Source organism: Papio anubis, chromosome 9, assembly GCF_008728515.1.
Source record: "Papio anubis isolate 15944 chromosome 9, Panubis1.0, whole genome shotgun sequence".
NCBI lineage: Eukaryota > Metazoa > Chordata > Mammalia > Primates > Cercopithecidae > Papio > Papio anubis.
The window spans coordinates 35,533,883-35,561,866 of record NC_044984.1 but is presented as its reverse complement, the minus strand read 5'-3'; the positions used below and the strand labels follow the sequence as shown (position 1 = coordinate 35,561,866).

Sequence of the window (27,984 nt, the reverse complement as noted above, 5' to 3'; positions counted from 1 at the left end):
TATTTTAATATCACTTTGAATAATTTTGATTATGTCAGTTGAAATGGGGACAATAACAGATTCAGACTGGGTCTGTATCTTCTAAAAGCTTTTTTTATTTAATACATATCATGATCAAGGATAATACAAAGAATGATCAAGGAATAGACTGAAGGCTTCAGCAAATTCATTTCATTTTATAATATATAAAGGAATAGAGCTTTCAGTAACTACTCATTCCTTTTACAAAACTCCTTATGGATAGCCCTGCAGGGCATTGTTTGGAATGCACCTAACATAACAGCTGAAAAGTAATGACTCAATTCAAATTCATATCTGAAAAATCAAGAGAAAGAAAAAAAAAAAACTCTGGCCTAGTCCTTAGAAACCTCAAGCCAAATTAATGCAAGCTAACAATCATTAGAAAAATGTAAAATGAACAAAGATTTGTCATAAGTTAATTTCATAATGAACAATATAGGTAGGTTTACAGGGCATGTCCATGGAAGGGGAGTTCAGGAAAAATTAGCAAATTCTTGGGTGCCTGTGTAAAAATCACAATTTCAAATTAAATAGAATTGACTCAACAAGCATCGATTATAATGCTAAAGATACAAGCATTTACAAATATATATCAGTATCATTTTCTAAAGAGTTGATTGGAATTGACTGATTCTTTACTACATATATGTATAGTACCCACATATATATATAGATCTCACTAAAATAGTATTCTATGTTTCACAGAATATAGTGAGATATATATATATTTGGTGAGATACATATATAGTACATACAGTATGTATGTATCTCACTAAAATAGTATTCTGTGTCTCACAGGTTTAAAAAAAGTCTTTTCCTTATTTGAATTTGTTTGGCTTTGGCTGCATATGGCATGCTGAGAAATTGAAAATCCTTATTTTAATAAGACAAATCACTACTATTTGTTTAATAGATTAGCAATTACTACAAAGATAATTAAGAAAGTGTTGTTAGCATTCCATATTTTATGTAGACCATGTCCCCTTAACAGAAATTCTTCAGATAGTTTGAGAATAAATTAGAGATCCTAATATAATGGCTAGCACAGTTACCTTTGTTTATCCTAATCAATTACAACCAAACTCCATTATTTCTATAAGGGGAATCAGAGGGTAGACTCTATTGGGGCATAATTGTGAGTCAGTTTTGCGGGAACTGGTTGAGAGATTCGCTACGATTTCCAAGCTATAATATGCTTCTTTTGGAGTCAGTCATTAATGTATTTATTACATTTGTTTATGTTTTACTTTCCCTGAATGACTAACTTTACATCTATATTAATCAAATAAAATCACCCTCATTAATCAAGTATGTAGCTTTTCTTGTTGTTGCTAATGTTAAATTTACCTTCTTGGTCTTTACACCTTGTTTAAAAAAGTGTAAAGATTATAAACAGTTCAGGGAATATTTCATTTGAACTTCATGAGCAGTTTGACAATTGGTGAAGCCAGGTATTACTAATCCCCATTTTAATGATCAGTAGCCTGAAGCTTAGAGAGATTAAGCTATTTGTCTAAAATCTCAAGGGACTAAATTCAGCTTTTTCGGTTCTTAGTCCAGTGTTTGATGGTACAACCACACTAATATTTATTGATCCTTTTAACTCTGCAGGAATGTTTTCTTTTGATAGTTCATTACCTTAGTAATTTGGATCTATCACAAATACAATTACATTTTATTTTTATATTGTATTTGATTATTTTGTTTAAGAAGGCAATTAATCCATAGGGAAATAAGTGATTTTTCTCCTTTATAACCAGTCCCTACTATCCTTTATTTAATTAGAAGAAAAAAAAAAAAAAAAAACCTGGTGTCCTAGAGTGTCTGAACTATAATTAATATAAAGCCATCATGTGTAACTCAGTTCAGTACAACTTCAGTTAGACTTAAAACTTTGAGAAGACCTAAAGACCAACTACCTTTCCTAGGAACCAGACACATGACATACATCCTTGAAAGGCCTTGAAAAAAAATCAAAAGAGCATTTTCGAAATATCCTTTCTTCATTTTATTACATCTATATCATTTTTAAAGAGAACTGAATGTGGTCAGGTTACTGTTTATTATAACTTTCAAAGTAGTATCTGAATCTCCTGACTCATTCAAAACAAGTGAGGGGCTAGATGCTAACTCATACATTATTAAACTATTTATTTTTTCATTATATAAACACTAATACTTCCAAAAAAGTTGTGACAGCTTACATAGTCAATAAAGATTTCAACACAATAATAAATGAGATAACAATATGAAGGGAATTAATAATCTACCCTAGAGCACTGTACCACATTACCTATTAATTGAACAGGAAATTTAATGAGACTAGCAATGCAAAAAAAAAAAAAAAAAAAAAAAGGCAGCCTAATTACATAGCTCTAACTTAATAAAATAATAATTTTGATAAAATCAAACATTTTTGCTAACATTAAACACTATAGGAATTTTGACTTAATATAAATGAAATTGGGGGAAATAGTAATTTAAAGGGAAGTTTAGAAGAATATCAGATGCATTCTTTACACATGAATCCTTACATGAATTCTGATGTCAAATCACAGCCCAGAGAATCCATTCTGTCAAGGCATAAAGCTGATCGTTCCTAGACAAAATATTTGTAGAGTTTAGAAACTCTAGAGCAGGGGTCCCGAAACCCCAGGCTACAGAGTGGTATGGGTCTGTGGCCTGTTAGGAAGGGGTCTGCACAGCAGGAGGTGAGAGGAGTGCAGGCAAGCATTGCTGCCTGAGCTCCTGTCAGATCAGTGGCAGCATTAGATTCTCACAGGAGCGCAAACTCTATTGTGAACTGCCCATGCAAGTGATGCAGAGGATCTAGACTGTGTGCTTCTCATGAGAATCTAATGCCTGATGATCTGAGGTGGAACAGTTTCATCCCAAAACCATCCTCACCCCATCCGTGGAAAAATTATTTCTCATGAAACCTGTCCCTGGTGCCAAAAATGTTGGGGGCCACTGATTCCCAGTGCAGGATCCCCAGCAGGAGAGGGACAGCCCACTCCTTCAGGCTGTAATTCTACTTCCTATTCAAGATGTGCCTGGGACATAACTAGTAAAATATAATTGTAATTGCTATTCACATTATACATCCACTGCTTTCTAAACTTTTCCCTAAAGATCTTTGAAGCTGATAAAATTAAAATTTCAGTTTACAGTTTTAATTTGCATAGTGAACACAACGTTTGAAAGTAACACAAGTTAAAATAAAGAGCAACCATTAGTGAATTCAGTTTTTTTCCCCTGAAATATAAATGTGAAAACAAAACAAAAAAAAGTTCGGGCTGATTTGAAGTACTTGGCTACAGAAATAGCAATTGAAATACAAGGGGACTTCAAAAAGTTTGTGGAAAAATATACTTAAGAGATAAAAATAAAAAATATAAACTTTATTCATCAAGTTTAGGATACTTTCATAAGCCATGAGACCAGACATTTAGTCCATCCCTAAAAAACTAAGGATCCCAGAAGTTAACCAGGTAAATGCAGTCTTTTTTACGTTATTAACTGAAGAAAAATGAGTGCCTTTCAAAGATTGCTTAAGATTAGAAAACAAAAAGGAAGCAGAGGTAGCCAAATCAAGACTGTAAGGAGGGACTGGCACAGTCACTCACGCCTGTCATCCCAGCACTTTGGGAGGCCGAGGCAGGCGGATCACCAAGTCAGGAGTTCAAGACCAGCCTGGCCAACATAGCGAAACCCCGTCTCTACTAAAAATACAAAAATTAGCCAGGTGTGGTGGCAGGTGCCTGTAATCTCAGCTACTCAGGAGACTGAGGCAGGAGAATCATTTGAACCTGGGAGGCGGAGCTTGCAGTGAGCCGAGACCGCACCACTACACTCCAGCCTGGGTGACAGAGTGAGACTCCACCTCAAAAAAATAAATAAATAAAAATTTAAATTAAAAAGAAAAAGACTGTAAGGAGGATGCCTATAAATTTCTGATTGAAACTCTCCCAAAGTCTCCTTAGTTTGATGAGATGAATGAGCAGGAGCACTGTGGTGGTGGAGACTGACTCTGGTGAAGCATTTCTACTGCTCTGTGGAGTGATGATGACACATGGGAGCAATGAAAATGCTGCCAGGACTTCATGGAAGCATTTGAGTTCTTGATACCCTCACCCCGATCCCTGCCATTTCTTTATTAATTACTGGAGAATTTGCTCTGTCCTTTTGGTATTAATTATCTGTATGAGTTTACTGTTTTTCTAACTTCCACTGCAGTGTCATTGCTGAAGGAATTTTTTATCACCTATAAACTGATTATTTCCCATAGATTTGCTTGCTGAATTCATTTTAGATCACACTCAAAAGTCACTATGTAATTCACATTCCCCAACTAACTCAATCTGTCAGTAATCATTTTTTACTGTTAATGGGGAATATTTAATTTCCATTCCAATAATATTCATTTTTTTTTTTTTGTTTTTGACACTTTACATTTACTGGTTTATTATAAAGGCTACAATTCGGGAACAAATAGAAGAGATACATAGGGCAAATTATAGGGGTCGGGGGGTGGTGCAGAGCTTCTGTGCCCTCTCTGGGTGCACCACACTCCCTGTACCCCAATGTGCTCACCAAGTGGGACGCTCCCTGAATCTCACTGGTGAAGGGTTTTCATAACTCAATCTCCAGCCCTCCTCTCATCTCCAGAGGCTGGAGAGTGGAACCGTAATTTCCAACTCTCTAATTATTTGGTCTTTCTGGTGACTAGCCCCATCTTGAGGCTGTCTAGGAGCTTCATTCCACACCATCTCATTAACATAAATTCAGGTGTGATTGCACTTTTGATTTTTTAATAGTCTAATAGTTCTTTTACTTGGTACTCTGTTCTATCAACAAAACACAATAAAGAGTATAATTTTGCTGTGAAACAGGTGATAACATATATTTGAGACTAACAAGTTAACCTGTGTTCATTCTTCTTGCATTGTCTAATTTGTAGCCAATATTATGTTCTTAGTTTTTCTGCATTTAGTATCTATTATAAATCTGCACTTTACTGGGCTAACAATTCTAATCAATTTTCTATATAACAAATGGAGATTCATAAACTTGCTTTTCAAGTTTCACACCTTTACTCTTGCTTATTCCTAAGTTAAAAGCCACTGAAATGTCTCTTTAATAATATAACCGAAGCATTTTCAGGAAGTCAACTGACATATAACTAGCTCTTCTAAAGAAAAATTACATTTATATTGATGCTGAGCATGTCTTAATGGGTGCCAATTTCCTAATCAATGCTCATGAATGATTTTCTTTCAACATTACTCTTCTGTAGTTAAGATCTAAGAAATATACATGTTTGGAATAATAGAAGCGTGATTTTTCTTCCATTGCAATTTCCTTTATTTTCTGGAGAAAGACTGTTTCTCGAAATAGATAATTTAGCAAAGCAAAAGCAATTCATTAAAAAAAATTTTCCCTCAAACTAAAAATGTAATTCACATAAAGAACATTAAACTCTTGAATCAAGAATTATACAATTAAGAAAAACGTTACTGTAATTTTCTATTATTATTACACTTTTAACTATTTATGCTTTTAAACTTAGTTTTCATTGCGTGGGTATGCCTAAATAGTAGGTCCTTAAATAGTAAGAATCAATCATGAGAAATTCAATTTCTACCTGTAAAAATAAAGTGTTAGTCACAATCTTTATAAGACTTCTTCCATTTCTAAGATTTCATTTTATTCTTGTTGAAGGATTAGAGAGGCCAATTCTAAATAGTATCACTTTTAGATTACTAAAAATATTTTTTTTCACTACTGCAAGAAGGATTTTTTTGGTTCCATTTAAATTAAAGGAAGGCTTTGCCTAAAGGCATTTATATTTTCACAGGTGAGGGCTACATTCTGCTTTCAGTAAAGAACACAGAATAAAATAACAGTATTTGTGATTTTTCTTGCATTTAATAACTTCAAAAATTCACTGTGGCCAGGCGCGGTGGCTCACGCCTATAATCCCAGCACTTTGGGGGGCCGAGGCCGGCAGATCGTGAGGTCAGGAGTCGGAGACCAGCTTGGCCAATATGGTGAAACCCCGTCTCCACTAAAAATACAAAAATTAGCTGGGCGTGGTGGCGCATGCCTGAAGTCCCAGCTACTTGGCAGCCTGAGGCGGAAGAATCGCTTGAACCCGGGAGGCGGAGGTTGCAGTGAGCTGAGATCGCGCCATTGCACTCCAGCCTGGGCGACAGAGTGAGACTCTGTCTCAAAAAAAAAAAAAAAAAAAAAAAAGTCATTGTGCCAAAGAATTTTTTTCGATAAAATATGGCATTTATTACAAAATCAACAATATTTGGCATTCATGCACTCCTGCAAAAGTCTCATCCAAATATATCTATGTGAAAACATTTAGCCATGTTCTTGTTCTTCCAGCTGTTTTGGCAAAAATAACTGTTTCTCTCAATATCTTTATTATTCTTTCTACTTACTTCTACTCCTCTCAAGAATTTCCCAGGTATTTAACATCTTCAGTGAATTTCAAAGAAATGATGTACTATTTCAGGCTATTTTTAAGAATATGATACAAACTCAGGCCCAACCAGACATATTCTTTTTGGTCTAGATCTTTGCTTATCTTGCAGGTCATTTATCTCTAAACAATTTGTATTATATTATTTTCCCTTTAAGTATAAGTAGGTCACAATATGGAATATATTCACTAGTTTTGTACATACTTTCTTATCACAACTGCCTAACTGTAGTCCATTCATATGTGAGCCGAGAAGACCTTATTATCAATATACTAATAACAAATGTAAACCAACAATTTACAATACACCAGGCAATGTACCAAATGTTGGGGATATGGAGACATAAGCAGAATATTGTTTCCATGGAGTCTGATGGTGAATATTGCTTAAAATAATTTAAAATATTTTAATTACTTTCATCCCTAATATTCATTAACTTCAGCATAAGCCACAATTTCTTTTTTATTAAAACATTCAAAGAACTTTTATTGAACAGAATATCTGTTCAAATTTTCAACCAAATGTTTTCCCATTAATTTTCCAATCACTATGCCAACAAAATCTCTATGCTTATTCCAATCACCTGAACTGGCCATTTACAACATAATCTTTGTTAAAAACTATTACCAAAACATACTTTCTGGTGGGAGGGGGATTGGCAGTGCTGCAAGATATGAAAATACCTAGACTTAGGACCAGGCATGTTTTCTAAGGCATAAAGAAGTTGGTTTTCATTGGAAATGAAGCCCATGTTCAGAGAAGCTGACACTGTTGATTCTGGATGTCTCTAGTTAAGGTATACTTTAGGTCCAGCTACACCTCGACTCCATCCTTCTCAGCATTTGCTTATACAGCCTTCAGGTATGTGATATTACATCATTGCATAAAATCCCCCTTTTGCCTAAGTTAGTTTGAGACACATTTTCATCATTGAAAAACAAGATCGACTACTACAGAATTTATCTTACATTTGATATGTACATTAAACATAACAAGTCCCTGAAAGTCTATTAATTTGATGGTGTGACAAATAATAATGTTTTTGTATTAACAAATTAATTCACGTGCTTTTATTCAACATATATTTATTGAACATCTACTGTGTTCAAGGCACTGTGCTAGACACTAGGAATACAAAGATGAACAAAGCAGATTGTTGCCCTCCATAATCTTCAATCTTACACAGAAGACCGTACTAGTTAATATTTATTTTTGCTTGACAGAGATAGGAAGGAAACAAAAGTATCTAAAGCATCTCCTCAGGGAAACTAAAAATTATTCTTTTTCCTTTCACAATGATTATTGATACATAAATTATACATATTATGGGGGTACATGTGATAATTTGATGCCTATATACAATGTGTGATGATCAAATCAGGATAATTGGGATACCCATCACCTCAAATATTTATGTTTTCTTTTGTGTTGGGAACATAGCAATTCTTCTCTTCTATCTATTTTGAAGTATACAGTAAATTATTGTTAACTGCAATTTCCTATTTTATTATTGAATACTGAACTTATTTTTTTTCTACCTGCTATCAACAATACATATTTTAGAGGAACCAATAACGAGCTAATTAATATGAATTTGTTGAAAACTTATTCCTCAAGATACTCGGTGATATTTCAGCAGGGTACATGCAACAAACATCTTGTAAAATGTACATATTTCCTCAAATGGCACTTTATTCTCTATTTGCCAGTCGCATTTTCCATACTCAAGCAAAGTGACCTTTTTAACTTAGATTAGGGTTTATGAGTGGCTTATTTTTCAAATTATACTTGACTTTCTCCTAATTAAAAATATCTTTTTATTTATTTGTTTCTCTTTAAAAAATTTGTACAAATTTATAGAGCAATGAATACTTTTGTCACATGTTTATAATTCACAGTGATCAAATCAGGGCATTTGAGGCATCAGTCCTATGTGGAATAGGAGTGGTGACAGCTGGCGTCCTTGTTCTAGTTTTTAAGAAAAAGGCTTTCAGATTTTCCTCTTTGAATATGATGTTAGCTATGGGTTTGTCATATATGGCCTTTATTATGTTGAGGTACATTCCTTCTATGCCTAGTTTGTTGAGAGTTGATGTCATAAAGGGGTATTAACTTTTGTCAAATTTTTTTTCAGCATCTATTGGTATTATCATATGGTTTTTGTCCCCCATTCTATTAATGTGATGTGTCACCTCTATAGATTTGCATATGTTGAATAATCCTTGCATACCTGGTATAAATCCCCCTTCGTCAAGGTGTATGATGTTTTTTGTTATGCTTTTGGATTTATTTTGCTAGCATTTTGTTGAGGATTTTTGTGTCCATGTTCCTTAGACATATGAGAGATTTCTTGTTTTTGTTGTGTTCTTGTCTGGTTTTGGTATTGGGTCGATGCTGGCCTCATAAAATGAGATAGGGAGAATACTCTCATCTTCAATTTGTTGGAATGGTTTCAGAAAGGTAGTTATTATTTCTTCTTTGTGTGTATGATTGAATTCAACAGTGAATCCTTCTGGTCTAGGGTTTTTCCATGTTGAGAGACTTTTTATTACTGATTCAATCTTGCTACTTGTTATTGGTCTGTTTAGGTTTTATACTTCCTGATTTAACCTTGGTAGGTTGTATGTTTCTAGGAATTTATCAGTTTCCAGTTTTTCAGTGTATAGTTGTTCATAATAGTTCTCTGATGATCTTCCGTATTTCTGTGGTGTCTGTTGTAATGTATCCTTTTTCACGTCTTATTTTGTTTATTTAGGTCTTTCTTCTTGATTAGTCTAGCTGCAGATTTATCCATTTTGTTTATATTTTTGAATAACCAACTTTTTGTTTTGCTGATCCTTTGTATTGTTTATTTAGTCCCTATTTCATTTAGTTCTGGTCTCATTTTTATTATTTTTTTTCATGTGCTAGTTTTGGATTTGGTTTGTTCTTGTTCTTCTAGTTCCTTTAGGTGCATTGTTAGATTGTGAATTTTTCTGCTTTTTTGATTTTGGCATTTATTGCTATAAAATTCTCTCTTAGCATTGCTTTTGCTGTACCCTATAGGTTTTGGTATGCTGTGTTTTTATTTTCATTTGTTTCAAAACCTTTTTATTTTCATCTTAATTTCTTCGTTGGCTCAGTGTTAATTCAGGAGCTTGTTGTTTACTTTTCAGTGTTCCTCTTCGTATTGATTTCTAGTTTTATTCCATTGTGATCTGAGAAGATACTTGATATAATTTCAATTTTTTAAAAAATGTATGAGACTTGTTTTGCTGCCTCACATATGATCTATCCTGGAGAATTTTCCACAGACTTATGATAAGAATGTATATTCTGTCATCGTTGGATAGCATGTTGTGTAAATGTCTATTATGTCCATTTGGTCTAAAGACTAGTTTAAATCCAATGTTTCTTTGCTGATTTTCTGTCTAGATAATCTGCCTAATGCTGAGAGTGGGGTGTTAAAGTCTCCCACTATTGTTCTTTATAGCCTCTCTCTCTTTAGATCTAGTAACATTTTCTTTATGAATCTGGCTACTCCAGTGCTGAGTACATGTGTATATAGAATTGTTATACTCTCTCACTGAATTCATTCCTTTATGATTATATAATGACCTCCTTTGTCCTTTTTTAAAACTGTTTTTCACTTAAAGTCCATTTTACCTGATATAAATGTAGTTATTCCTGCTTGCTTTTGGTTTCCTTTTATGTGGAATACTTTTTGCCATTCCTTTACTTTCAGTTTATATGTGTCTTCACTGGTAAGGTGAGCTTCTTATTAGTAGCATATAGTTGGTTCATGTTTTCTTATCTATTCAGCCAGTGTATAACTTTTAAGTGTAGAATTTAGTTCATTTATGTTTAAGATTGTTATTGATATGCAAGGCTTTGTTCCTGTCATATTTTTGTTTTCTGGTTGTTGTATATATTCCTTGTCCCTTTCTTTTTCTCTTATTGATACTCTTTGTGGTTTGGTGGATTTCTGCAGTGGCACTGTTTGAGTGTTATCTCTTCCTCCTTTGTATTATTATCTTAACCAGTGATTTTACATTTTTACTTCTTTTTATGCTGGTGAATGTTGTTCTCTTGCTTTCTGGTTTAGGACTCCTGTGAGCATTTCTTGGAGGACTGGTCTAGTAAGGTTATGAATTCCATCAGCATTTGCTTGACTGGGAAAGACTTTATTTCTGTGTCATTTATGAAGGATAATTTTGCTGGATACAGCATTTTTGACCAACTTTTTTTCAGCACTTCGAATAGATCATCCAATTCTCTTCTTGCCTGTAAGGGTTCAACTGAGAAATCTGTATTTAGTCTAATGGGGTTTCCTTTATAGATAACTAGATACTTTTCTCTTGTTGTTTTCAGGATTGGCTTTTTATCCATAGCTTTAGACAGTCATACTATAATGTGCCATGGAGACACTTTTGCATTTTATCTACCTGGGGATTGCTGACCCTCTTTTATCTGAATGTCTAAACCTTTTGCTAGATTTGGGAAATTTTCTTTTTTTTTTTTTTTTTGAGACGGAGTCTCGCTCTGTCGCCCAGGCTGGAGTGCAGTGGCGCGATCTCGGCTCACTGCAAGCTCCGCCTCCCGGGCTTACGCCATTCTCCTGCCTCAGCCTCCCGAGTAGCTGGGACCACAGGCGCCCGCCACCTCGCCCGGCTAGTTTTTTTTTTTGTATTTTTTAGTAGAGACGGGGTTTCACCGTGTTCGCCGGGATGGTCTCGATCTCCTGACCTCGTGATCCGCCCGTCTCGGCCTCCCAAAGTGCTGGGATTACAGGCTTGAGCCACCGCGCCCGGCCGATTTGGGAAATTTTCATCTATCATTTTGTTAAACAGGGTTTCTAATCTTTTTGTTGTTGTTTCTTCACCCTTGGGGATGCCAGTAACTTGACTATCCAATGGTTTTATGTTGTCCCAAATGTCATGATGACTTTGCTCATTCTTTTTAAATTTTTTTTCTATGTTTTTGTCTGACTGCATTATTTCAAAGATCTATCTTCAAATTCTGAGATTATTTCTTCTGCCTGATCTAGCTTCCAGTTTTGATGCTTTAAAATGTATTTGGTTTTTCCTTCAATAAGTGCTTCAGTTCCAGACTTTCTATTTGTTTTTTCCTAAATTAAAAAATCTGTCTTTGGTAAATTTCTCATTCATATCCTGGATTGTTTTTTTCTGATTTCTTTGTATCATTTTTCAGACTTCTCTTGTGTTTCACTGAGCTTTTGAAAAATAAATATTTTTAATTATTTGCCTGAAATAGTGAATTTTGTTTTGATTAAGATCTATTACTAAAGAATTATGCTGTTCCTCTGGCAGTGTCATATTTCCTTGCTTTTTCATGCTTCATGTGTCCTTGCATTGATATCTGCACATATGGTGTAACTGTTGCTTCTTCCTATTTTTGAATTTACTTTTGTAGGGGATAACTTTTCCTAAAGATATTTCTATGGTGTTGTTCGGGTAGGGTGCTTTGACTTTGATTCTAAGTGTGTCTCTCTATAATTTCTTTTGCTACATACAGCATTAGTGATACCTGTCATTTTTTGGTGGATTAGGGTGTGGTTATTAGTGGAGGCTGTGGTGAAGTTATGCTGAGCACTAGGATATCAGGCAGGCCGGTGTTCAGGCCACAGTGCTGGCAGCAGTGGGCTAAGCTTGCCTATCTTTGTTCCACTGGGTGGTATACACAGGTACCTTTGTTTGCAGTTACTGGCAGGCTGATTCTTGAACCTCCAGATGTCTTGCTCAGATTCCAGTAGTGGCAGCAGTGGACCAAGTGGGTGGTCAGATAAGTGGGCACTGGGCAGCTGGTGTGGCATGGAGGATGGCAATAGCAATGGCAGAACAATTCTTTGGGTCTCAGTTGGTGTGCATTGATGTTGGTGGTAGCAGCAATGGGCTGGGCAGGCCCATTTCCAGGCTCACAGATGGCACTTGCAGATAAGTGCCAGCTGAAGTGGTAGTAGCTGGGAGTTTAAAGCCAACTTCAGGTCGCTAGTAGGAGTGCTCAGGTTCCAGAGTGGTAAATTGGGTTGGGCCATCCCCAAGGCCACAGGCGATTTGTTCTGTCTTGCAAGTGCAATGCCGCACTGGATGGCCTTTTGCTCAGTACCCCGAATGGTGAAAGCAAGCACCAACCATTGTGGGGGTAGGGTAATCCTCAGGTACCAGGTGGAATGCTCTGGGGAGAGGCAGTAGCAGCCATGCTGAGACCCTGCCATTGGCGAGGGTGGGGTTATCCTCAGTGGCTACAGCTGGGAGAAAACACAGGTCTATCCCACACTCCACCACTAGCAGTGGTAGCCTGAGCCTAGCTCAGGCCCTAGCCCTGGCTACAGGAGTGTCCACCTAGCTGGCATCTATGTCTCAGTGGCAACTTGCATCCTGCTTGTGTCTTAGTCTCTGTCCTGGCAGTGCTTGCTTCCTGGCACTGGCCACTACAGCCCACACCTCACTTGCTTCTTAGCCTTGGCTGCAGGAACATTCTCGGCTTGCTCCTCAGTCCCATCAGGGACAGCCCAAGTTTCCCTAACACCTCAGACTCAACGCTGCTGCACCCCAGGACAACGTGCAGTCTGTCAAAAGCTAGGTTTAAAAATGGCAAATTGCTGTAGCCACTTAGGTCTCAGAAAGGGTGTGGGACCCAGTGCAAGCTCCCTCCCTGGAGCAGTTCCTTCCCACAGTCTATTGGCAGCTCCCTATGATAGTTTCAGGGGTTGAGAAGAAAAAAGGGTTCTCCTATAGCCAGGACTGCATAATTCTATAATAGAGATGTGGGCCATTGGATGTCTCTTGCTCACCTACTCCCTGGGTTGGGAAGTCACTTCCAGCTTCCAGCTGATTCTGGGCAGGCAGACTGTCTCTCTCTCCCTTCTCCTTCCTGCTTTTGGTGTTTTCTGTCACTTCCCTGTTGAATTCCACCACTCTCTCTCAGATAATGTATTCAATATGTGACTGTCTATACACTATTTTGGTTTTTAAAATGGAGGAGGTGGGCATGAAGTGCTTTAGTCCGCCATCTTGAGGCCCCCCTCCAATCTCCTAATCAGTAGCACCTGAATAAAAATTAACATGCAACTTTGTACTGGCCCCATTATATACATTTTAGTTAAAAGGAAAGGGAGATAAACAATCTAATGAATATAGGGGTTCCAAAATATCACTGAATATATAAATGCATTGACTGTAAAAGTTTATGCAAAGTGCCAAGAAAATTTAGCAAAATTATGGTGATGTGAAAGAGAAACTTTAACATCCTAATCCTGAACAAAAGCGCTTTAGTAATAGTGTAACGTCCATCTTAAAAGTGAGGATATCATAGTCTTCTGGAGAGGATTAAGTGAGGTAATACTTAAATAATTATCTCAACACCAAACACATAAGTGGCTTCCTTTCAAATTGTGTTCATTAAATACATGTATCTTTTTTAGTCTGAACCTCCGAAGTTTACAGTCAACACAATTATTTTATAACAACAATGAATAAACCATTATACAAATACTTAGTTTAAAAACTATCCTGTGTATCCTTTGATTTCTTCATTGATGTCCTCTCCTGATTTGGGTTAGAGCCCAATTTATATGCACTTATTGTACATAGTGTATACCGTTATATTTCACAGAAAGTTTGCTCCTTTCTCTTTCTCTTTTTCTTTCTTTCTTTTTTTTTTTTTTTATTATACTTTAAGTTCTAGGGTACATGTGCACAACGTACAAGCTTGTTACATATGTATACATGTGCCATGTTGGTGTGCTGCACCCATTAACTCGTCATTTACATTAGGTATATCTCCTAATGCAATCCCTCCCTGCCACCTCCCCACAAGAGGACCCGGTATGTGATGCTCCCCTTCCTGTGTCCAAGTGATCTCATTGTTCAATGCCCACCTATGAGTGAGAACATGCGGTATTTGGTTTTCTGTTCTTGCAATAGTTTGCTGAGAATGATGGTTTCCAGCTGCATCCATGTCCCTACAAAGGACACGAACTCACCCTTTTTTATGGCTGCATAGTATTCCATGGTGTATATGTGCCACATTTTCTTAATCCAGTCTGTCAGTGATGGACATTTGGGTTGATTCCAAGTCTTTGCTATTGTGAATAGTGCCGCGATGAACATACATGTGCATGTGTCTTTATAGCAGCATGACTTATAATCCTTTGGGTATATATCCCCAGTAATGGGATGGCTGGGTCAAATGCTATTTCTAGTTCTAGATGCTTGAGGAATCGCCACACTGTTTTCCACAATGGTTGAACTAGTTTACAGTCCCACCAATAGTGTCAAAGTGTTCCTATTTCTCCACATCCTCTCCAGCACTTGTTGTTTCCTGATTTTTTAATGATCGCCATTCTAACTGGTGTGAGATGGTATCTCATTGTGGTTTTGATTTGCATTTCTCTGATAGAGAGTGATGATGAGCATTTTTTCATGTGTCTGTTGGCTGTATGAATGTCTTCTTTTGAGAAGTATCTGTTCATATCCTTTGCACACTTTTTGATGGGGTTGTTGTTTTTTTTTTCTTGTAAATTTGATTGAGTTCTTTATAGGTTCTGGATATTAGCCCTTTGTCAGATGAGTAGATTGCAAAAATTTTCTCCCATTCTGTAGGTTGCCTGTTCATTCTAATGGTAGTTTCTCTCTTTTTCAATAGACTGTTTTACCCATGGCAACAGGGAAAAATCTTCCCTTTGCATAACTGTTGTACATAAAAGAGGCTTAATAAATATTTACTAATTAATAAATTAGTGTGTTCCCTAACCTCAAGAGATTTATAATTATGGAGGATTATATACACATATATTACATGAAAATAATATCACTGCATATATTAAAGTGTACCATAATATCTTATTTATTATATATATACCTGTATACATATTATATGTATTACAATATATACATATGACATATATATACGACATATATACATATATACTATATATGCATATATATGATTATATATTATCATATATGTGTATATACTTGTATATGTATGTATATATACACCTGTATACATATACATGTGTATGTGTGTGTGTGTGTGTGTGTGTATATTTATACCTGTTCATCCACCAAAATATAAATTCTGATGAAAAGGTTCATATCTTATTTATCCTTGTATCCCTCAATGTCTGGCCTAGTGCCTAGCATATGTGTAGAATTTCCTCATCTGGTTCTTTAGGAAACTTCTCCAACTTGTGTGTGTGTGTGCGTGTGTGTGTGTGTGTGTGTGTAAATAGCACTTAGAATTTCAGAAGACACTGCTACTAGCCTGTGCTCAGAAGCTTAATGCAAGAGATTAAAGAGCTAGCTAAAAAAAATCACTTGAAAAGAATATTCATATAACTCAGACAACCCTTGAGATAAATGATCCCTGCTTCTGTGTGTGGGATTGACTGGAATACAGATATTTTAGAAATGATCATATTGGCAATAAAACAACACAGTTTCAGGCATAATAGCATATGGGCTTTGGCTAGTAAACTAGAAAGTAATAGACTGGCCTGAGAAATATGGTCAACAGTAGCAGAAAAACAAGTTTGTAGGCTAGATGGAAGAATAAAAAGAATGTTAATTTTAAGCTTGTAATGTGGCAAGTTGAAATTATCTTTTCCGCTAAGAAACCATGTAATTATCTGAAGGTCAATCAGAATGGTCATATTAAGCCAAGTCCTTCCTACAAATATTCCTGGGTATGGTACTTTCTATCAACCCATAATGACAGCTGTCATTTAAAAATGCATAACTGCACTACACAATTATACTAAGTGCTTGCAAGTATGAATAATTGCATAAGAATATGGTGATTTAAGGGTAGGTAAGTCTGAAGGCAGAAGAGAGACCAAATGACTTGTAATGGTATTCTTTATCCTCATTGAGACACTGCTATTATCATTTTTAATGGGCAAAAACAACATAAGCTATTTTTATAAAGATAATATCATATTCACATTTGCCATAGTCTGGTAAATTCTCTTTTTTGAAAGGAATTAAAGTTTTTATTCTCCACTTTTACTGTGCATCAGTATTATTTTCCAGCCAGCTCCCCATAGCCTCATACGTTAACCAAGCCAGGGCCAGAACTCAATTTATAGGAAACCCAAAACTAGGACATAAAATAAATTGTATGCTCATAATAATTTTATAGAATATTTTTATTTAGTGGTAAGAATCTTTAAATTTTATACTAAAATTTTCCTTCTGTGGAAGATGATCATCATCTTATTTATCATCATTTATTCATCATCACTTCAAAGCACTTTAAGAGATTATAGTAAAAGTCATTTCCTCAGTTTCAAGCAAAGGGACAAATTGTAGTTGTTTTCTATTGTTCTTGTCTATTTGTTCTGGAGCTTGGGTGCCCTCATACTGATCTATTTCTTTTATTACTGGTTCATCTAATTCACTTATTGGCTGCCTATCCACCCAGTTCTTCAATAGATTCTTCTGCTTGTCACTCAGCGGCTCTCCTTGCCAACTGATATATCATCTTCCATCTGTTTAAATTCCTATGTTCTTTCTGGCACAGCTCCGCCTCCAGATTCCCTCCCAGCCACCTACCTTGCTGCCCTTCCATCTGCTATCATGACTAGTATCTTTTCTAACCTATTCCCAACCTAAATTGTCATCAATTTGCCACTTGAGTTTATCAAAAGTTTATTTCTCAAAGGGCTATTACGATTGCACTAATAACTTATAATGCAATCTAGGAGTAGAAAGGGTGAAAGGGTGTTAACGGCCATAAAATCAAACATGCATTTAATATTTGAATTATTCAACCCCTTGAAATCATTTACTGTTCTCTTATTTCAGTGATGGTGTTTTAAAATAATGGAGTGCACCACCAAAAGATACTATCTTGTGATACATATTCTTCAGGGCACGGTTTTCTGTGTGGTCCAGTTCTTGTTAGTCTTCTGGTTAACTGCATTTGGTTCATTGTTCTAAAATTTTGCATTCACTGATTAACAATCTCTCCTTGGACACTATTCTCAAGAGAGTTCAATTCAATTTTGTGACTTAATGTAGCAGAATTTCTTTTTGTTAGGATGTGTCCTGTAGTTGCTCATCAGATATTAAAGACATTATGTAAGCAACACTAGCATTTGGTAGTTACACTTTCAGAATTTCTACATTCAAGTAGTATAAAGATAGCATTTTCCCTCAGCATTGATTTAGTTGTTTGACAAAGTAAATGCTTGTTTTCATGCAATAGATATGACATACTACAAGTTAAAACAATCTCAGGAAAATATTTAAAACTTTAGACTTATGTATCTTGACATAAGACTGAAAACTTCTAATTGCCCATTCATATTTCTAGAGGATATATATACTCTCTCTCTATCAACCACGACTTGGAAAATAGTTAAGCTTATTTTTATAAGAGATTCACTCAGAATTTATCCTTAAATTCAAAATAAGATAACAGTTGAGTAAAAAGGTAATGTTTTTTTTTTTTAAGGAAAAAGACTTGGCTAATTTATTTCATGTCCTGGGAATATAATATTTCTATTTATGTTAGTTTGTATTAAAATTTAGAAGATTTTTAATGTAGGTTTTATTATTTAGGTTTGGTAAGAAAAACAGATCTGGAGACAACTGTCATTGTAAAGATAACTCGTTGGCCAAGTCCTGTGCCTGTAATCTCAGCACTTTGGGGGGCTAAGACAGGCGGATCATCTGAGGCCAGGAGTTCGACACCAGCCTGGCCAATATGGTGAAACCCCGTCCCTACTGAAAAATACAAAAACTAGCCAGATGTGGTGGTGCATGCCTGTAATCCCAGCTACTCGGGAGGCTGAGGCAGGAGAATCGCTTGAACTTGGGAGGCGGAGGTTGTAGTGAGCCGAGATCGCTCCATTGCACTCCAGGAGGTTGCAATGAGCCAAGATTGCACGATTGGACTCCAGCCTGGGTGACAGAATGAAACTCGGTCTCAAAAAAAAAAAAAAATAAATAAATAAATAAATAAATAAATAACTTGTTAAACCCACAGACCACCAGAGCAAAGGGCACAGCACACCATGAGGAGCAACATGGAGGAGAAGAACTGAGGCTGGTCAGGACGCAGAGGGAGACAGGGGAACTGTGTGGTTTTCACCAGAATGAACAGGAGCAGATCAGTGTTCAGGATTAGCTAGTTTGAAAAATTTCATTTGTCACTTGTCTGGTATGTGTCCCCTAGGTGATTAGCCAAGTGGATACTGGCCCAGAGTGTCAGAACCCAGATAAGGAAGGTGGTTGTAGTGGTGGGGCTCTGGATTGGTTGGTTTGCATTTGAAAAGTGTACTCAGGGGCAAGTTGTATACTAACTCCGGTAATCAACTAACACCTAGGAAGGGTAGTCCTTCCAGGGTCGGCAAAGCTAAAGTATCAGAATACAGAAAATAAAAGACATGGTTAATACAATACAGTTATGCATCACTTAACTACAAGGATACATTCTGAGAAATGCACAGTTAGGTGATTTTGACTGTCGGAACATCACAAAGTGTACTTATGCAAACCTAGATGGTCTAGCCTACTACACACGTAGGCTATATGGCATAGCCTATTGTTCCTCGGCTGCAAACATGAACAGCACATTACTGTACTGAATACTATAGGCAAGTATAACACAATGGTAAGTATTTGTGTATCTAAACATATCTAAACATAGAAAAAAGGTAATGTGTTTGCTCCATGTCATTACAAGGGCTACCGTATCACTAGGCAACAGGAAATTTTCTGCTCCATTATAATCTCATGGGGTCACTGTCAAATATGCAATCAAAAAGTATTTATGTGGTACATGACTATTTAATTTAGGATTAGCAGCTATTAAAAAGAAATGCCGAGAATTTATCTGATTCAGGAGTCAGATACTTCTTTATCATTAAATGCCTCCAGTGAGATTAAATAATGTCTGTGGGTGTTCACTGCCTATTAAGTCAAATCTAAACATGTTATTCTGGTGGCTAAGTTCCTAATAACCTGCCCCCACCTTGTTTATTCTCAACTACAACACCCATCCAATCCCTTTGTTTCAGTACTGACATTAAAATATATATTATTAATTTTAGCCTCCGTACCTTTATGCATATTCTTCCTCCATGTGCCATTTAAAAAATGTTGTGCATAATTCTTCATTTCTCCTATGACAGAAAAAGGTTTTACCAAATATTTTTGGGTGACCCTATGCTGTACCTTTTTCCCCCTGCATTTGACTTGTTTGTTCCCATTGAAAGCACAGGCCCATCTTCTTTTGCTTCTGCAAAACCAGAGTACCTAGCAAAATCAAACAAGAGGATCCTTAATAAATGCTTCCTTATTGCACTGAGTTGCCTTGTGAGAAGAAAGAGATTGATGAATAATGAAAATGGAGTAAAAGGTATATTTACAATAAGAGGGAACAAATTGGTGAAGTATCCATAAAGCTATATTAAACCGAGGCACTCCTCAGAGTCAACCCTTAAGAGCAAATCTGAAAGAAAGATGTTTCAGATGCTAATTACTCAGGGAAAAAAATTTTGAGGGGGAACCAATTTAATCATTTTTCTTGAATTGGAGAGAAAAGAAGATACTTCCCAACAATCACTCTTTGTGGTAGATTCATACTTGAAAAAGTCTTCTGTGAATTTCACAAAGCTGGCAACTCATCGAGACGGTTTACTGAAGCACCCTATGGGAAACTTTCTTGTTGTCTAAACAGAAGCTCTGATTTACTTAATTTTCATATGAGCTTGCTTTATTGAAAATGGGTATATTACCTCTCTTCGAATACTTGTAGGCCTCCTAATCATCCATAAGTAATCTGTAACTACCACAATCCTAAGTAAATATAGTATATGCATTTACTTATATATGTAAATGTATACTTTTATACATATATGTAAATGTATATGCATAAGTAAATATATGTACTATATATTTATAGTAATATGGTAAATATATGTACTATATATTTATAGTAATATAGTAAATATATGTACTATATAGTATAGATATTTGCATATATAGTATATATAGTAAATATATACTATACTATATATTAACTTATATATATTTCATAGTGTATATATTTCATATATATTTCATATATAGTATATATTTCATATATACTTCAAATATATATATGAAATATATATATATTTCATATAATATGTGACTACCACTTAGGATTATGGTAGTTACAGGTCACTTATGGTCGTTACTAAGTAGAAAACTAGATAGATAGGTAGATAGATAAAGAGTATATACATACTATACTCTCTCCCTCTATATATATATATAGAGAGAGATTTCTACTTCAATTTATTACAAGTACAAATCTATTTTAGCTATATCAGTATATATTCCCTATAAGAAATATTACAGCTTTCTATTTTAAAATATTGTCAATTATTTCTCACTCTACTAAGTCACTTTTAAAATTTATTTTTAAAGAAATTATAAACCCTTATATTAGTAAATCTGTTACTTCAGAATTTTTTATACATTAAATTTAAGAATCACTAATAATGTATATCAACTAAAATTAAAGTACATTTTTCTTTCAAAATCTTATGTTTGATGTTTCACTACTCTAATTCCATTTGCCCTGTTTCCTTTTTAATATATGTTTTTGTAACATATTCAGTCTCCATTTCCAATTATATCTAACACAATTATATGCTGCCATAACAATCACTATCTAAACTCATTTTGGTGCCTCATATATATCAAAGAAGATATTTAAAAATTCTCATCAATTTTTTTGTTGGTTCCTCCCAATTGGTAGCCTATAAAAATTAATGATAACCATTGTGGGAAGCAGGAACTGAGCACATCTTATTCCAGATTTCCCTTACATGATCCAGAAACTACTGTTTATCTGAACATTATGTCTTTTAAATGAGATTGACTAATGGCTTGGGTTGAGACTAGAAAGAAGACAGAGAGGTTCAGATAAGTACAAGGGCAGTGCTTCTTGAATCCCTTTGTTGATACACTCTCCCCTTGTTAGGCCATTAATTCTACTGCTATGATCTTGTCACCCAGCACGGGAGCTTTTATTCTCCTACTGTCAACTCAGCCAGATCCAACAAGTAGCACTGCCATTCTACTTATTACTCAGAATTTAGTGTGAGTCATTAGGCAATAAATATCTTTAAGTTTCTGCCCCCCTCCATTCTTTCTCATTTTCTTCTAGATTCCATTTTATCAGCTGTTAATCAGCCACCTCAGCCAGGAGGCATTTGAGCAGAACTGAACACCATGACTCAGCATCAAGAGACCTCTAAGATATGTAGGTAGTAATTTCTTCTTCCTTTATTCCCCTCCCTAAGGAAAAACTTCAGGTGTGAGTTTCCTCTTATACCTAAACTAGATCAGTTTTGAAGATTTAAACCGTTCTGTAATGCTGGGAGGTCTGTGCACAAGGCCTGGGCAACAGGAAACCCAAATAATATAGCAACATTGTAGCAGAATTGAAATGCACTGTGAAATGGCTGAAAAGTATTTTTCCTGTGCTCTTATTATCATCATTGCTCCAAATTTCTTTCTTTTTGTAAAAAATAAAGTGATGCTTTGTTTTCCCCCCAAAATACTTGTCTTTATCTATTATCGGTCTTGATAGATGATTTAGCAAGCATGCTTTTGAAAACAGTATCAATAAACATACACGAGGAAATAGATACACCTATATACTACAGTGCATATATTATTTTTATACACTGAATTATAGTATATTTTATGTATGTGTGTGCATATATATTCACTAGTAATATAAATTCACTGTTGAAAAGTATCCTTAAAAAATTTTACTTATCTAGTGTCTCTTGCTTTATATTTATTAATTCTGTTTTCTCATCCTAAAGAAATGTTCAGGAATTAATCATTTGCCATGATATTTAAGCAAGCAACTTTAATTAACAAAGACTTCTGACAAATATACTCGTATAGTACTGTGTTTTTCAGTTTTACAGAGTTTTTGTAAATTTTACTTGGATCTTATGTAGTGGGTCCTATAATTGTATAAGGTTAATTTTTAAAACACCAAGAAAAAACTCTTTTTTGGGTAAATTTCACAACATGTCATCTATCCATACATTTTGGAGTAGGGCATTCCTGACAAGAGGAAAAAAAAAACCAAACCACCACAGGTAGAAGTCAAATGGTTTTGTTTGAGAGCAAGGTCTTCCCTCAAGGACATGCTAGTCCAAATTGTTTTAATTCCATCTGCTCAGTTTGTATGCAACACAGTATTTGAGTTTGAGTACCTCAGTGCTCTCCTCTGCTTCTGGGAGAAGGATTGAGCATTTCTGGTGTCTACCCACATCTTTTACTAGAATTTGAAAATGTTGACATTAAGGAAATAATCTGAGCCAACGCGACGCCACAGCCGTGCTAAAACTTCTCCACAAGGAGGTAATTTCCACTTATCAATTCAGCTCATTCTCCTGCTGCCCCTCCCCAGTTTGCAGTCTTCTACACATTCAAGCTCTAGTACATTCTTGAAAAGCTTTTGCATGCAAAATAAAATACCCTATGGTCCAATACTATCAAATATAGAAAGTCACCTCTCATTTAACATAACAATTGAGAGTCCTGATGCTGGCATTGCAATACTAAGGTCTGAGTCAACCTTACTAATATGGCATCACCATTATCCTAACTCAGCATATTGTAGTTTACAATTACCTAACCTATAAAAAAAAAACCTTGGACTTACCTTATGTGTTGACTTATCTGTCGTCCTGGGTATAATATCTATTGCAAATTGTCCATTTGAATAAATACAGCAACAGTTATACCACAATACGACTCTCCTGCAGCAGAAAGCAAGTTAAAAGGACTTCATGCTGTGACCTCACAGGCAGGCACAGCCGCTCCCATCTTTCAGCCAACCTGAGGAGAGCAGGTTAGATGACAGAAAAGCCGGCTCTCTACATAGCAATACTTTCAAATAAAGCATTCCATGCTGTGAGCTGGGAGATTTACATCTTCCAAATTCAGCTGGCCCGAGTCAATGCTGCTTCTATGCCTGAAAATATTAAGCATTTCACTGCAGTCACTTAATGCAAGAAACTATCTGAGGCGACTTCACAAACCCTGTCATTCTGTTCGGAGACTAAAGAATGAGTGCTACATGCATAATTCATGCATTAAAATCTTCAATGCTCTTCCTGTAGTTGCTGTTCTATCCAGTAATGGGCTATCGATCACCTCACCGCCAAGACAATTGGAGCTCCACGATTGGTTTATTTCCACAAATAAAATTACAACCTAAATCACAGGCGGAAGCCTCCAACCCTGCAACATCCACTCGGGGAAAACATTCACATAGAGGAGATGACATTTGCATACTGCAGAATGTTTAAACTGGACTCCTTCTTTGGCAGAAATGCTACAGCATCTGCTGTCTTTTATTCAAAAGATATACTTTCTGCAAGTTTAGGCTGAATATTTTACATTATAAGTGAGATATATGGAATTGGCTTTTTGCTATCATTTCTGGAACATCAACAAAGCTAAATGAAAATTAAGAAAATAAATAAATGAAAGAAAGAGAAAATAATATGTGGCTATAAAATATAGAGATTTTTACCTGGGCTCATTTGAATAACCTTTTTTAGAAAATTTTAATTTACAAATAATAAAATTTTCATTTCAAAAACGTGGAAGGAGTTTCTCTCTTAAAAATCATCAATATGGGTACATGTGTTCATCAAAATTTTTTTTTGTAACATAAGCACCTTTACGCTAGGTATGTCAGTGGTTCTGAGAGCTCTTGCTCTTAGAATTTAAGCTTCTAAGAACACAAGATTGTTTTCATTGCCTGAAAAAAAAATAGGCTTTAAAACAAAATATACATTTAATTTTGCTAATATTCATCAAGGGAAAACAAAGGTAGCATTTTAAAATGTCACAACAGTATTTGCAAAGATACTAGGATGGGAGATTCATGTAAACCAGCAAATACATATATGTATAAGAAATGCTTGTCTATTTTTCAAAATGTCTTAGATATAAAAAAGCAAGCCCTATTTTTCCACCAAAAGTGGACTGAACATGATGTTATTAAGGTCACTGAGATGCCTAAAGTCATGTCTTCCCAAGCCTCCTTTTATACACTCTCTCACATACGTGCACACACACACACAATTCATATTTCTATGTCATTCCACCTGATCATTTGTAAAATAAAAGTGAAACCTTCAAGTTCATTACTAAGGGTTAGAGTACAAAATAACTGTCAGAGTTAAGCCAAAGTTTGCCAATTGATAATTCTGCTGTAGGGAGCTATTCACTCTTGGTGGTGTTATCATGGTTATTTTCATCAATAAATCAATAGCAGTTGATAGCCCTTGAAGGCAGTAGAGGTGCTGATGACAATAGGTGCAGAGTTTAGAGATGTCCAAGTGCATGTGAAACATAATCCCTGCTGAGCCATAGAGAAGACAGTTGCACTTGACTGATAAAGATGCTAAAACATTCCAAATGGCAGTCTGAGAAATTAGCCATCCAGTTCCTTTGTCTATTATGTATTCCCTGTGCCCCAGTGTTTTTTTCTGCCCAGGGTAGCTTCTATTTTCATATTTGCATGTATTGCCACCAAGCTAATAAACTTCAATTAAACTACATAGACTTCATTTTATAATATTTCTCTTTTCTCTTTTCTTTTTTTTTCTTTTTTTCTTTTTTTCTTTTTTTGAGTCTCGCACTGTCGCCCAGGCTGGAGTGCAGTGGCGCGATCGCCACTCACTGCAAGCTCCACCTCCCAGGTTCAAGTTATCCTCCTGCCTCAGCCTCTCAAGTAGCTGGGATTACAAGTGCCTGCCACCACGCCTGGCTAATTTTTTTGTATTTTTAGTAGAGACGGGGTTTCACCATGTTAGTCAGGATGGTCTTGATCTCCTGACCTCATGATGCGCCCGCCTTGGCCTCCCAAAGTGCTGGGATTACAGGCCTGAGCCACCACGCCTGGCCCCCCAATATTTCTCTCTTCTATGAGTAATATTATTTATTCCTTAAATAGAAGATTTAAAGGCCTAAGACATTTTATAAATCACAGAAGTTTTATCAATTTAATCATATATAGAAGCAATTTCATATAAAAAGAGCATTTTATTTATAAATAGAAATTTGAATATTTTGAAATTTATTAGGTACAAGGTTATAGAGTACAATAATTTAGGAATTCTAAATTATTGACATAGCCTACGATAATTACAAATGTAAGCATTAGAAACTTCAGTTTTCTAAAATGGCATGATTCAGCAGTGTATAACCAGGTGGCTGGGAAGAGCATTAGCTTAGTGCCTCTTTCATCAGTGAGTGGAAGGAAAGCCAGTATCGTTTCTCACATACAAATCTCCATAGCCAACTCTGAAATGAAGATTACAACTTTACATCTGCTTGGTTAAGTTTCAGGATTCGATTGTCTAAAGATGGAGACAGAGATGAGAAACACACGAAAACACACACATCATCATCATCACCATCATCATCATTTCATCATCATCATCATGTCATCATCCTAGAATAGACGAAAATTAGAACCCAGCAAAGTAGAGAAATATATGGCATGAGGAAAACTATGGAGATAGTAAATCCTAAGGATATCAAAGAAAAGATACAGCAAGTAAACCTTGAATGGAAATGACGGAGGAAAAGTAGACAATCGTACTCTCAGATAAAACAAAGGCAAGGTTGTAATGAAGAGCTAGTTTGCATTTTTCAGAAGTCTGGCTATGCCAGAGAAAAACACTTAAACGATCTTTCCAAATGGATGGAAAACAGAGATGGCCACTTTAGACAAATGCAATGTCTTTGCAGATCAAGAAGCTTTCCAATATTTTGCATTTTATAGTGCACGTGAAATAAGGAATGAACTCTATAATGTGAATGGGGTCAATAAGATAAATCAAAATTTGGGTATAAATCAAAGCAAAATTTAGGTATAAATCTGTGATATATATTAAGATGTCTAACTGACCACTGTCATTTGGAAAATGCATAATTTGTCTCCAGTATAAGGAAAAATAATGCCATGACAAGTTAGGAAAAGAATTTAACCTACCAAAGATTCTGCATTCCTGAGTTCAAGGAATAAGTATTGTGGGAGAAGATTTCATTTGTTCTCTAAGATTTAAGACATACTTCCTACTTTTCTCTCTGTGTCCTACCAATATCATAGACACTTTCTAATATAGCCCATTCATTTAATTAAAAATATTTATTTTGTACCGTCTACACGCAAGGAATTGCACTAGATGCTAGGAAGTCAAATATGTATCAGTCAGTTGTTGCCTCCAAGGTGTCCATATTTCCATAAGGAAAACAGGCCACAACACTGTTGGAGAGTAATGCATATAGTTGCTATGATACTCATTGAGATATGTAAATTAGATAATTAGCCAAAGCACATAGAACTGTGTCTATATGTAAAATAACTGCTAGGTAAATGTTAATTATTCTTATTCCACTATACGAGGCGTATTAGCAGAGGAAACATTGGCATTATCATCTACCCATGGGAGCATTGGGAAATGATTCATTGAGGGAATGGGTGATAGTTAAAGACACGGGGGTTTATAATAGAAAAAATATGGGCTTTGATGTTTGTCAAATTTGATATTAAATGTAGGCTTTGCCGAATTTAACTATATGACTAGGATACACCATTCATACTTCAAGAGCATCAGTTTTATCATGTAAAAATCAACTTAAATATCTATCTCTCTTTAGGTTTTTGTGAGAATTAAATAAATTATTTAGGGTACAATTGTTAAAAACACAGTTTTTGGAGTCAGCCAAGGAGTGTTTAAATCCTGCCTCAATTTCTTCATCTCTAAAATGGAGATCTTGTCAACCTCATAGAGTTACTAGGAAATTCAACTATTACTATGTCTTTACATTACTTAACACAGTTTCTGATACAGTAAGGACTTTAGAAACATTAATTTATTTCCTCCCAAGGCTTAGTCTTGGAAGAAAAGACTTGAAGGCATTTCCAGTAAAGAGAACAACACATGCATTTGTAGGGAGGGAGGACATTACATGATAAGCTTGAGAAACTCAAGTTTCCATATGATGAGTACTTTGATAAACAATGGACAATTTGTCAGGTGATTGGGCAAAATTATATAGAATCTGATTTATTTAGACCTTTTAAAAACTGTTAAAATATTGATTATATAGGACAATTTCAACACTATTCAGGTGTTTGATGCTATTCTGCAGATATAGAAATATTTCAAGATTTCACCAAGAGAGTAATATGGGCCAGATTTTGTGGGGGAATGATAGACTGGATGCCATAAGCATGGGCAAGGAATACGTTTAATAGAATATCATTTCTAATTCCCCAGAAGTGATGAGGGCCTAAACAAGGTAAATGTCAGGGTATGGTGATGAGGAAAATACTTTAGAGATATTTAAACACTAGAGTAGTAGTACTAAGTCTTACAAGAATATGGTGAGATAATGATAAAATAATTTTAGATTTA

General features: G+C 35.5%; 1 protein-coding gene across 5 annotated transcripts in view; it reads right to left on the bottom strand.

Moving 5' to 3' along the window:
- CNTN1 (contactin 1) overlaps positions 1–27,984 on the bottom strand; it is a 389,373-nt gene that overhangs the window by 222,965 nt on the left and 138,424 nt on the right. Inside the window, exon 1 of one of the 5 annotated variants that reach the window (XM_009180528.4) lies at positions 23,205–24,005. The exons of 3 other annotated variants lie outside the window; for them this stretch is intronic. The gene's annotated coding sequence lies outside the window, so the exon portion shown is untranslated. Of the gene's footprint in view, positions 1–23,204; positions 24,006–27,984 lie in introns of those variants that run through there. One more of the 5 variants, XM_003906209.5, reaches the window with a different exon arrangement.